General features: G+C 38.6%; 1 non-coding gene across 1 annotated transcript; it reads left to right on the top strand.

Moving 5' to 3' along the window:
- Positions 1-5,681: 5,681 nt before the first annotated feature.
- LOC115802157 (U6atac minor spliceosomal RNA) lies at positions 5,682-5,807 on the top strand. The gene has a single exon (XR_004022557.1). It is a non-coding gene; the product is annotated as a U6atac minor spliceosomal RNA (small nuclear RNA).
- The last annotated feature ends 7,978 nt before the right edge of the window (positions 5,808-13,785 follow it).

Here is a 13,785-nt window from a genome sequence, read left to right on the forward strand (position 1 = left end):
TTGCATTCCTATAAGCAATGTGTGAGAATTCCAGGTATTCTGTATTTTCTCCAGCACTTGGTATTGTGAGTTTTCTCTTTTTCCTCCTATTTTATTTTAGCCACTCTAATAGATGGTAATATTTGCTGCTAAACTTTTCAAAGATTTATCTTTGGTTTCCTCAAGTAAATTATTAACTGTCTAGCGGAAGGAGTTACACATCTATGTAGCTCCCAGTTACCATTAGAAAAGTGTCAATTACATAGAACCAATGGCAAATTTTACTATTCCATCAAATAAATTTTAAGCGAATGGGTCTCCTGTTGATGTGGGGAAAGTATTTGCTTGTTAAGTCTTGTGTTATCCATTTAAATTACTCTTTAATCCTCTTTATCAATGTCCTGTACAAATCAATCTTGCTCCTATACTTTTTTAAAGAGTCAGCAATAGAAAAGCAGCTTTCTTCTACATCTCAAGTTCTTGTCACCACTATGGAGAGTTCAACGTCTGTGCAGATAATATACAGGACATTGATCTTCTCCCTCTACTCCCCTGCAGCCACCCATTCTCATGGACTCACCCTCAGCTTTGTCATTTCTTAGAACTGATTCACATACTAATGTATTTTGTACCCACATTTTAGTGACTAACTTTTTTTAAACATTCAAATTATTTTAAGTAAATTTAAAGAGATGTGCAAGCATCACCAAAATCCAGTTTTAGAACATTTTCATCATCTTAAAAAAGATCCCTCGGGCTTCCCTCATGGCTCAGTGGTTAAGAATCCACCTGCCAATGCAGGAGACACGGGTCAGAGTCCTGGTCCAGGAAGATCCCACATGCAGTGGAGCAACGAAGCCCGTGTGCCACAACTACTGAATCTGCGCTCTAGAGCCCACAAGCCACAACTACTGAGCCCACGTGCCTAGAGCCTGTGCTCTGCAACAAGAAAAGCCACCGCAATGAGAAGCACACGCACCGCAACGAAGAATAGCCCCTGCTCGCCGCAACTAAAGAAAGCCTGTGCACAGCAGCAAAGACCCAACACAGCCAAAAATAAAATAAAATAAAAATAAAAATAAAAAAGATCCCTCATTCTCTTTCCAGTCAATCACTGTTCCTGTCTCCAGCCCCATGTGCTATATACAAATATTAAACCTCAATATTCCCTTATTTGAACTCAACCTCTATTATTCTAGATCTCTTACTCCTTTTCTTCCATTAAAACTATTACTGGGCTTCTCTGGTGGCGCAGTGGTTGATACTCCGCCTGCCGATGCAGGGGATGCGGGTTCGTGCCCCAGTCCGGGAAGATCCCACCTGCCGCGGAGCAGCTGGGCCCGTGAGCCATGGCCGCTGAGCCTGCACGTCCGGAGCCTGTGCTCCGCAACGGGAGAAGCCACAGCAGTGAGAGGCCCGCGTACCGCAAAAAAAAAAAAAACAACCAAAAACAAAAACTATTATTAACTTGATTAAGTCCTTACCCCTATATTACTGTCTCCCTCAATTTCATCCCCTTCCTTGTCCCTTTTTTCTCCATCTAGCCACGTACTCCCTGGTCCATCACCACAAACATTGTCCTGCCAGTTCCACCCACACTCTCACCCCTCATGCTTCTGTTGTCAAAACTACTATCCTGAACCTGTTCAACTTTAAGGCCTCCCTTGCCCCTGCCTCAATATTTCAGGAGAAAAAATATATAACTTTGCAGAATGGTGCATTAGAGCTATTGCCCTTGAAGAAATTTCTTCAACCTGATAAAAGAGCATCTGTGAAAAACCCACAGCTAACACCATGCTTAATAGTGAAAGACTGAAAGTTTTTCCTCTAAGATGAAGAAAGCCTACTTTCACCACTGTTATTAATATTGTATTACAGGTTCCACCCAGAGTAATTAGACAAGGGGGGGAAAAAATCAAGATTGAAAATAAAAAAGTAAAACTATTTCTATTTGCAGATGACAGGGCATTATATATAGAAATTATATACTAAGCATTATATACTAAGCATTATATACTAAGAAATACACATACACACAATTAGAGCTAATGAGTTCAGAAAAGTTGCAGGACCAATAACAAAAATCAATTGTATTTCTATATACTAGCAACGAATGATCTGAAAATAAAATTAAGAAAACAATTCAATTTACAATAGCATCAAAAAGGATAAAGTACTTAGTAATGAATTTAACAAAAAAGTGCAAGACATACACTTAAAACTATAAAATATTGTCAAAAGAAATTAAAGAAAGTCTTAAAGATTGAAAGGCATCCCATGTTTATAGATTGGAAGATTTAATATTATTAAGATGGTAATACTCCCAAATTGATCTACAGATTCATTGCAACTCCTATCAGAGTCCCAACTGTTTTGTTTTGGGGGTGTTTTTGGCAGAAATTTACCAATTTGTCTTAATAGTCATATGGAAATGCAAGCGACCCAGAGAGTTGAGACAATCTTGAAAAGGAAGAACAAAGTTGAAGGACTAATACTTCCCATTTCAAAACTCACTACAAAGCTATAGTAACAAAGACAATGTGGTATTGACATAAGGAGACACATATAGATCATGAAATAGAAGTGGGAGTCTAGAAATAAACTCATACATCTATGTTCAATTGATTTCTACAAGGATGCCAAGATCACTCAATGGGAGACAACATAGTCTTTTCAATAAGCTGTGTTTAGTTAACTGGATATCCACATACAAAAGAATAAATGTGTATCTCTACCTCATACTATATTAAAAAGTCTACTCAAGATCAAAGATCAAAGATCTAAATGAAAGAGCTAGAACTATAAAACTCTTAGAACACATAGGTGTAAATTTTCATACCTTGAATTGGGCAACAGTTTCTTAGAAATTACACTTAAAAATAGATTCGATATCATCAAAATTTTAAACTTTTGCATGTTAAGGGAAAGGGAAAACACAACCCACAGAGTGTGAGAAAATATTTGCAAACCATCTATCAGATAAGGATCTAGTATCCAGAATATGCAAAGAACTCTTACAACTCAACAATAAAAACACTAATAATACAATTTTTAAATGGGCAAAGGATTTGGATAGTCATTTATTTGAAAAAGATACACAAATTGCCAAGAAGGATATGAAAAAAAGCTCAATATCACCAGTCATCAGGAAAATGCAAATACCACTTCACACCTGCTAAGATGGCTATAATTTAACAAATAGAAAACACGTGTTGTTGACAATACAGAAAAAATTGGAATCCTCATACATTGCTTATAGAAAGGTAATGCAGTGCAGCCACTGTGGAAAAGTTCGGTGTTCCTCAAAAAGTTAAACATAAAATTAACATATGACCCAGCAATTCCACTCCCAGATATATAGTCTAGAGAACTGAAGACATATTCGTGCCAAAATTTGTGCATTAATGTTCATAGCAGTGTTATTCATAATAGCCAAAAAGTCAAAACAACCTAAATGTCTATCAACGGATTAATGGATACACAAAAGTGGTATATCCATACAATGAAATATTATGCAGACATAAAAAGGAGCAAAATTCTGATACATGCTACAACATGGATGGACCTTGAAGACGTGCTAAATGATGAAGCCAGAAAGAAAAGGATGCATATGACTTCATTTGCATGAAATGTTTGGAACAGGCAAATTCATAGAAACAGAAAGCAGATTAGTGATTGCCAGGTGCTAGGGGAAGAGGAGGAATTGGGAGTATTACTAATGGGTGTGGTGCTTCTTTCTGGAATGATGAAAATGTTCTAGAATTAGTGCTGTTGGTAATACAACCTTGTAAATCTACTTAAAAATCACTGAATTTTATACTTTCAAGTGACAAATTTTACGTCAATTAAAAATACACATATATGGCCTATAATATTTCTGCTTCCAGGAAGAGAGAGTAGATGTACTTTTCTTTATTCACCCCTGAGTACAACTGAAAACCCTGGACATTATATATAAAACAAACAAGAAAAAACTCTGAAAGGGGAGAGAAAAAGGCAGACTGGCTAGGACCCTAAGATCAAAGGAAGAACACAGTGGGTAAGTTCCCTGAGTTTTCTTTTGGTCTCATATAGTCCAGATTTGGAGCTGAAGAATCCAGCAATTCATAAACACCAATAGATGCAGACAAAAAGGGAAAGGGGCAGTCTATCAAGAAGGAAAACTTTCAGACAATAATCACTCTATTCCAGCCAAACACCACAGAAAACACTGTGGTCCCAGCCACATCCACACTAGTAAAGGCCAAGTGGGGAGCCTAGACTTCCACCTTACTCAGGTTGTGCCAAGGTCCCCATCCCCTACTCCTCCCAACCCCATTTTTAGTGGAGACCACATAGGGAGACGACACTTCCATCCCCATTTGACAATAATAAGGAATATAACATGGGATATCACTATAGCTCTTGAAGGATAATAAGGAAATATTAATAAACAACTTTACAAACATAGATTTCACAATTTAGATAAAATGAACCAATTCCTTGAAAAATAGAAATTACTACAACCTAATACGAAATAGATAATTTGAATAACGCTATAGCTAATAAGGAAATTAAATCCATAAGTTAACACTCCCTCATTTCCAGGCCCAGATAGTTTCACTTGAGAATTTTACCAAACAGTTAAAGGAGAATTAACACTAATTCTATGCAATCTCTTCCAGAAAAAGTAATAGAAGGGAACATATTCCATTCACTTTATGAAGCTAGTATTACCCTGCTACTGAAACCAAACAAAGCCAGTACAAAAAATGAAAATTACAAATAGTAATCATAAATATAGATGCAAATATCTTTAATAAAATATTAGCAAATAGAATTCAACAATGTATAAAAAGAATTTTACATCCTGACCAAGTAGGATTTCATCCAGGAATGCAAGTCTGGTTCAATACTTGAAAATCAATCAATGTAATCCACCATATTAAAGGCTAAAGATGAAAAAAAATCACATGATCATATCAATTGATGTATAAAAAGCCTTTCATAAAATTTAATACCCATTCATGATCAAAACTCTCAGAAAACAAGGAATAGAGGAGAACTTCCTCAGCTTGATGATAAACATCTACAAAAAACCTACAGCTAACGCTATACTTAGTGGTGAAAGAATGAATGCTCTCCCCCCCAAACTGGAAGTAAGGCAAAGATGTCCACTCTCACCACTCATATTCAACATAACACTAGAAGTGCTAGTCAGTGCAGTAAGGCAAGCAAAGGAAATGTAAGGCATGTAGATGAGAAAGGAAGAAATGAATTTGTCCCTAGTTAGAGATGACATGATTTTCTACATAGAAAATTACAAGGAACCTACCAAAAGCAAAACAAAACAAAACAAAAAGTTCCCAGAACAAGTGAGTATACTAAGATTGCAGGATACAAGATAAACACAAAAATCTATTATATTGGGTCGGCCAAAAATTTCCTTTGGTTTTTAAGTAAAAATAAAACCCACATTTTTCATTGTCACCAAGAACTTATTGAACAATGTACTCACCGTTTTGTTCCACTACCTTCTGCCATTTTTCAGGCAACTTCATAACTCCATCTTCCCAAAACCTTTTATCTCTTTGAGCAAAGAACTGTTCCAGGTGTCTTATACAATATTCCAGGGAACTGAAATTTTTTCTGTTAAGAGAACTTTGTAAAGACCGAAATAAATGGAAATCCGAAGGTGCAATGTCTGGTGAAAACGGCAGATGGTGTTGTATGAAAGGACAGAAGGTTAGCACTCCCCTTGACAAGGATGGAAGAGGCCTTCGGGCCTAACAACACGCATACAGTTAAGGCATTGCCATTTACTTCGTGGCATCTAACCACTGTTTTTACCCATTTATGATAAAAACTCTCCAGAAAGTGGGCATAGAGGGAACCTACCTCAACATAATAAAGGCCATATATGACAAACCCACAGCAAACATCATTCTCAATGGTGAAAAACTGAAAGCACTTCCTCTAAGATCAGGAACAAGACAAGGATGTCCACTCTCACCACTATTATTCAACATAGTTTTGGAAGTCCTAGCCACAGCAATCAGAGAAGAAAAAGAAATAAAAGGGGGCTTCCCTGGTGGTGCAGTGGTTGAGAGTCCACCTGCCGATGCAGGGGACACGGGTTCATGCCCCAGTCGGGAGGATCCCACATGCTGCAGAGCAGCTAGGCCCATGAGCCATGGCCGCTGAGCCTGCATGTCCAGAGCCTGTGCTCCGCAACGGGAGAGGCCCCAACAGTGAGAGGCCCACGTACAGAAAAAAAAAAAAAGAAATAAAAGGGATACAAATAGGAAAAGAAGAAGTAAAACTGTCACTGTTTGCAGATGACATGATACTATACATACAGAATCCTAAAAATGCCACCAGAAAACTACTAGAGCTAATCAATGAATTTGGTAAAGTTGCAGGATACAAAATTAATGCACAGAAATCTCTTGCATTCCTATATACTAATGATGAAAAATCTGAAAGAGAAATTATGGAAACACTCTCATTTACCATTGCAACAAAATGAATAAAATACCTAGGAATAAACCTACCTAGGGAGACAAAAGACCTGTATGCAGAAAACTATACGACACTGATGAAAGAAATTAAAGACGATACCAACAGATGGAGAGATATACCATGTTCTTGGATTGGAAGAATCAATATTGTGAAAATGACTACACTACCCAAAGCAATCTACAGATTCAATGCAATCCCTATCAAATTACCAATGGCATTTTTTATGGAACTAGAACAAATCATCTTAAAATTTGTATGGAGACACAAAAGACCCCGAATAGCCAAAGCAATCTTGAGGGGAAAAAACGGAGCTGGGGGAATCAGACTCCCTGACTTCAGACTATACTACAAAGCTACAGTCATTAAAACAAAATGGTACTGGCACAAAAACAGAAACATAGGTCAGTGGAACAAGATAGAAAGCCCAGCAATAAACCCGCGCACCTATGGTCAACTAATCTATGACAAAGGATGGAAAGATATACAATGGAGAAAAGACAGTCTCTTCAATAAGTGGTGCTGGGGGCTTCCCTGGTGGCGCAGTGGTTGAGAGTCCGCCTGCCGATGCAGGGGACACGGGTTCGTGTCCCGGTCTGGGAAGATCCCACATGCCGCAGAGCGGCTGGGCCCGTGAGCCATGGCCGCTGAGCCTGCGCGTCCAGAGCCTGTGCTCCATAATGGGAGAGGCCGCAACAGTGAGAGACCCGCGTACCGCAAAAAAAAAAAAAAAAAAAAAAAAAAAAAAAAAGTGGTGCTGGGAAAACCGGACAGCTACATGTAAAAGAATGAAATTAGAACACTCCCTAACACCATACACAAAAATAAACTCAAAATGGATTCGAGGCCTAAATGTAAGACCGGACACTATAAAACTCTTAGAGGAAAACATAGGAAGAACACTTTGACATAAATCACAGCAAGATCTTTTTTTGTGTGTGTGATACGTGGGCCTCTCACTGCTGTGGCCTCTCCTGTTGCGGAGCACAGGCTCCACACGCGCAGGCTCAGCAGCCATGGCTCATGGGCCCAGCCGCTCGGCGGCATGTGGGATCCTCCCGGACTGGGGCATGAACCCATGTCCCCTGCATCAGCAGGCAGACTCTCAACCACTGTGCCACCAGGGAAGCCCACAGTAAGATCTTTTTTGATCCACCTCCTAGAGTAATGGAAATAAAAACAAAAATAAACAAATGAGACCTAATGAAACTTCAAAGCTTTTCCACAGCAAAGGAAACCATAAATAAGAGGAAAAGACAACCCTCAGAATGGGAGAAAATGTTTGCAAATGAATCAACGGATAAAGGATTAATCTCCAAAATATATAAACAGCTCATGCAGCTCAATATTAAAGAAACAAACAACCCAATCCAAAAATGGACAGAAGATCTAAATAGACATTTCTCCAAAGAAGACATACAGATGGCCAAGAAGCACATGAAAAGCTGCTCAACATCACTAATTATTAGAGAAATGCAAATCAAAACTACAATGAGGTATCACCTCACACCAGTTAGAATGGGCATCATCAGAAAATCTACAAACAACAAATGCTGGAGAGGGTGTGGAGAAAAGGGAACCCTCTTGCACTGTTGGTGGGAATGTAAATTGATACAGCCACTATGGAGAACAGCATGGAGGTTCCTTAAAAAACTAAAAATAGAATTACCATATGATCCAGCAATCCCACTACTGGGTATATACCCTGAGAAAACCATAATTCAAAAAGACACATGCACCCCAATGTTCATCGCAGCACTGTTTACAATTGCCAGGTCATGGAAGCAACCTAAATGCCCACTGACAGACGAATGGATAAAGAAGTTGTGGTACATATATACAATGGAATATTACTCAGCCATAAAAAGGAACGCAATTGAGTCATTTGTTGAGACGTGGATGGATCTAGAGACTGTCATACAGAGTGAAGTAAGTCAGAAAGAGAAAAACAAATATCGTATATTAATGCATGTACGTGGAACCTAGAAAAATGGTACAGATGAACTGGTTTGCAGGGCAGAAGTTGAGACACAGATGTAGAGAAAGCGTACGGACACCAAGGGGGGAAAACCGCGGTGGGGTGGGGATGGTGGTGTGCTGAATTGGGCGATTGGGATTGACATGTATACACTGATGTGTATAAAATTTATGACTAATAAGAACCTGCAGTATAAAAAACAAACAAACAAACAAGGACAACTAAACTTTCTTTGGGTTATTTGTATGGAAATATGTTAATATAAATGTTTCAGACATTACATGAAATTTCTAAAGATCTTATATGTTCTGGTATAATGTTATAAGTCATAATTCTAGTTATTACTTTAAAATGTATATCTCAGAAATTTAAAAAAATAAAGAAAAAAGGAAAAAAAAGAAAAAGAAATAAAGAAAAAAAATATAAAGAATAAAAAGAAAATGGCGGATGAATGAGAACTTCCCAGACAAGCTGTAATAGTTTTTGCCTGGTCATCAAACAAACATGCAGTCTTGCATTATCCTGATGGAAGATTATGCGTTTTCTGTAATTCTGGATGTTTTCCGTCTAGTGCTGCTTCCAGTTGGTCTAACTGGGAGCAGTACTTTTTGGAATTAATCGTTTGGTTTTCCGGAAGGAGCTCATAATAGAGGACTCCCTTCCAATCCCACCATATATACAACTTCACCTTCTTTGGATGAAGACCGACCTTTGGTGTGGTTGGTGGTGGATCATTTTCCTTGCCCCATGATCTCTTCTGTTCCACATTATTGTACAGTATCTACTTTTCATCAACCGTCACAATTTGTTTTAAAAACGTAACATTTTCGTTACGCTTAAGTAGAGACTCGCATGCGGAAATACGGTCAAGGTTTTTTTCGCTTAACTTATGTGGAAACCAAACATCAAAGCGATTAACATAACCAAGCTAGTGCAAATGATTTTCAACTCTTGATTTGGATATTCTGAGTATGTCGGCTATCTCCCGTGTGGTGTAACGTTGATTGTTCTCAATTAATGTCTCGATTTGATCGCTATCAACTTCAACTAGTCTACCCGACCGTGTAGCATCATCCAGTGAGAAATCTCCAGCATGAAACTTGGCAAACCACTTTTGACACATTCAGTCACAGCACCTTCTCCATACACTGCACAAATCTTTTTTTGTGTTTTAGTTGCGTTTTTACCTCTCTTGAATTAATAAAGCATAATATGCCGAAAATGTTGCTTTTTTTCTTCCATCTTCAATATTAAAATGGCTACACAAAAATTCACCAATTTTGATAAGTTTTTTAAAAAATGCATGCTGATATGACAGCTGTCACAATGCAATCTAACAAAATTCAAAAACAAAACTTTGAATGAAGTTAAAGACAACTAAGAGATACTAGCGCCATCTTATAGAAACAACCGAACTCTTTGGCCAACCCAATATTTCTATATATCAGCAATGAACACACCGACAACAAAATTTTAGATGCAATACCACTTACACTTGTGCAAAATAAAAATTAAATACTTAGGTGTACGTCTAACAAAATATGTAGAACACATATGCAGAAAACTACAAAACACTGATGAAATAAATCAAAGGCTTAAATAAATGAAAAGAGACTGTGTTCATGGACTGGAAGATTCAATGTTGTTAACATATCAATTCTTCACAAACTGAAATGCAGATTTAACCTAATTCCTATTAAAATACCAAGAACATTTTCTGTAATATAGACAATACTACTCTAAAATCTATATGGAGGGACTTCCCTGGTGGTGCAGAGGTTGGGATTCCACGGTCCCAGTGCAGGGGGTCTGGGTTCAGTCCCTGGTTGGGGAACTAGATCCCACATTCATGCCGCAACCGAGAGTTCACATGCCAGAGCTAAGGAGACGGCGTGCGCAACTAAGGAGCCCTGGAGCTACAACTAAGGAGCCAGCAAGCTGGAACTAAGGAGCCCGTGAGCCGCAACTGAGACCCGGAACAACCAATTAATTAATTAACTATTAAAAAATAAAATAAAATCTATATGGAAAGGCAAAGGAATTAGAATAGCTAAAATACTTTATAAAAAGGAAAATAAGGACTTCTCTGGAAGTCCAGTGGTTGATACTTCGCCTTTCAATGCAGGGGGTGTGGGTTCGATCCCTGGTTAGCGAGCTAAGATCCCACATGCCTCACAGCCAAAAACACAAAACACAAAACAGAAGCAATATTGTAACAAATTAAATAAAGACTTTCAAAAAATGGCCCACATCAAAAAAATCATTAAAAAGTTTTTTAAAAAAGAAGAAGAAAGTGGGAAGAATCAGCCTACCCAATTTCAAGGTGTATTACATAGCTTCAGTAATCAAGACTGTGTGGTATTGGAGGATGTGTTCCATTGTACACGGAACAATGGAACAGACTAGAAAACCCGGAAATTGACCCAAACAAATACACTGAAATGAATTTTCACAAAGGTGCAAAAACAATGATGGAGAAAGTATAGCCCTTTAAACAAATGGTGCTGAAGCAAATGGACATTCATAGGGAAGGGAACAAAATCCTCTACCTAAACATGACACTTTATACAAAAAAATACCTCAAAATGCATTAAATAAAAAATGGAAAATTATAAAACCTTTACCAAGAAATAAAAACATAGGTATAAGTCTTTTTTAGTTCTGAGATTAGACAAAGAGTTCTTAGGCTTGACATCAAAAGCAGTGTATGTGAGGGACTTCCCTGGTGGCGCAGTGGTTAAGAATCGACCTGACAATGCAGGGGACATGGGTTTGATCCCTGGTCCGGAAAGATCCCACATGCTGCGGAGCAATTAAGCCCACAACTACTGAGCCTGCGCTCTAGAGCCTGTGAACCACAACTACTGAAGCCCACGTGCCTAAAGCCCGTGCTCCGCAACAAGAGAAGCCACTGCAATGAGAAGCCCGCACACCGCAATGACGAGTAGCCCTCGCACCGCAATGAAGAGTAGCCCTCGCTCACCACAACTAGAGAAAGCCCGCATGCAGCAACGAAGACCCAAGGCAGCCAAAAATTAATTAGTTAATTAATTTTCTAAAAAATCACTATATATGAAAAGAAAACTTGATAAATTGGACCTCACCAAAATTTAAAACTTTTGTTTTCCAAAAGATTCTAAGAAGTTAAAAGACAAGCTGCAAACTGAGAGAAATACTTGGAAACCACATATCTGACAAAGGTCTAGTATCTAGAATATATAAAGAAATCCCAAAACATAACATTAAAAAACAAAACAAAACAAAAACACACCAAACAATTCAACTAGAAAATGAGCAAAAGAAATGAACAGATATTTCACCAAAATGGATATACAGATGGCAAAGTACATGAAAAAAATGTTCAACATTATTAGCCATTAAGGAAGTGGAAATTAAAACCACAATGAGATATCACCACATGTCTATCTGAATAGCTAAAATTAAACATAGTAGTAACACCAAATGCTGGCTAGGATGCAGAGAAACTGGATCATTCATATATTACTGGTGGGAAGGTAAAATGTTATAGCCACTCTGGAAAACAGTTTGACAGTTTCTTGAAAAACTAAACATGCAATTACCATAGGGCAGTTGCACGGAGCAATTGCACTCCTAGGCATTTATCCCAGAGAAATGAAAACTTATGTTCACACAAAAATTTTACAGAAGTTTCCATAGCAACTTTATCTGTAATAGACAAAAAGCTGAGGCAACCCAGATATTCTTCAATATCTATCTTCTACCAGTTAAACAAACTGGTACATCCATACCATAGCAGTAAAAAGGAACAAACTATTGATACACACAACTTGGATCTCCAGAAAATTATGTTGAGTAAAAAAAAAGCCAGTCCCAAAAGTTTATATACTGTATACTTCCATTTATATCAAATTCTTGAAATGACAAGATCCTAAAAATGGAGAATAGATTAGTAGTTGCTAGGAGTTAAACAGGGAGTGGGGGAGCTGGAGTGAAGTGGGTGTGGCTACAAAAGTGCAACATGAATGATCTTCAAGGTGATGGAAGTGTTGTCTTGACTGTATTTGTCAATATACTGGTTGTGATACTGTACTACAGTTCTGCAAAATGTTATTGTTAGGGGAAACGGGGTAAAAGATACACAGTATCTCTGTGCTGTTTTTTACGATTATGTATGAATCTACAATTACCTCAAAAAAAAAAAAAAAAAAAGCCTTTGCCTCAGATGGGTCAACTGTCCTTCCATATACTCGGCTAGTCTGGATCATCCATTTAGCTCAAACTGCTCACTCTAGCTCCTTCCTCTCAACAGATACCACCACCACCAAACATTTACTGGGCATTTGTTATGTGACAAAGAACTTTATGTACTAACTTCATGCGCTAAGAACTTTACATGTACTAACTCATTTAATCCTCATAACAAATAACTTTGAATTCTGTTTTTCATGGGACGTAGCAGCCTCAGACACCACTCTACTTCATCCTCATCCATCCACTCCTTTTTTTCCCCTTCCTTTGATAATGAAAAGAAGGGTCCATTCCCCAGATTAAGGGCAATCCTTTCACTTAAGCACTGGATCATTCCTTCTCAGGATCCTAACTCCATCCAATATCCTCTTTCTTGCGTTTTGAACCCCTGCCTTTCAACTACCTCTATTCTGTCTGAATTTAGGTATGTTCACAAATCCTTCTATCAGTTAAAAGATAAATAAAAAATTTCCCCCAACCTTACTAAGCATCAGCCATTCTGACTCCTCTTAGCCACTTTTCTTAAGAATTGTTCCCATTTACTCTTTCTAATTCCTTAACTTCCATTTAGTTAACTTCCATTTAGTTCTCCAGCCGCGACAACTCAGCTTCTGCTCCTACTCTATGAAAGCTTCTAACTTCTTTCCAGCATTTGACACCACTTCCCATTCCTTAATCTAAACTCTCTCTTGCTTGGGCTTCTCGGACATCACCACGCTGTAAGAGCTGAGGTAAGTGACACAGTTGACCTAAAAAGAGGGAAACAAAGTAGGGCATGCGAATGGCAAAGAAAGCAAAGGTGAGTGGAGGTTGCTACTCTTTGAGAGGGAGCTTAGGAGACAGGAGGCAGAAAGGACCACAGTGGGCATTAAAACAAATCGACCGTGACTTTCACCCTCACCTTCACCCTCTTTCTCCCCACTTCCTTCAAGGACCTGACGGTACTCAAGGAAACACTAGACGGTAGTGGCCACGCGACAGGTGGCAGGGGCCGGCCCCTGCGGGGCGAGAAAGACGGGCTTTCCTGCGGGTGCCGACCGCACCGCCGTGGAGGCGAAGGAAGCGCTCGGCTGCCATCGGAACCCGTGCTCGGGCCCGCG

This window comes from Delphinapterus leucas, chromosome 8 (assembly GCF_059928025.1).
Source record: "Delphinapterus leucas isolate spDelLeu-1000000601 "Yukka" chromosome 8, BTC_Dleu_Yukka2, whole genome shotgun sequence".
NCBI lineage: Eukaryota > Metazoa > Chordata > Mammalia > Artiodactyla > Monodontidae > Delphinapterus > Delphinapterus leucas.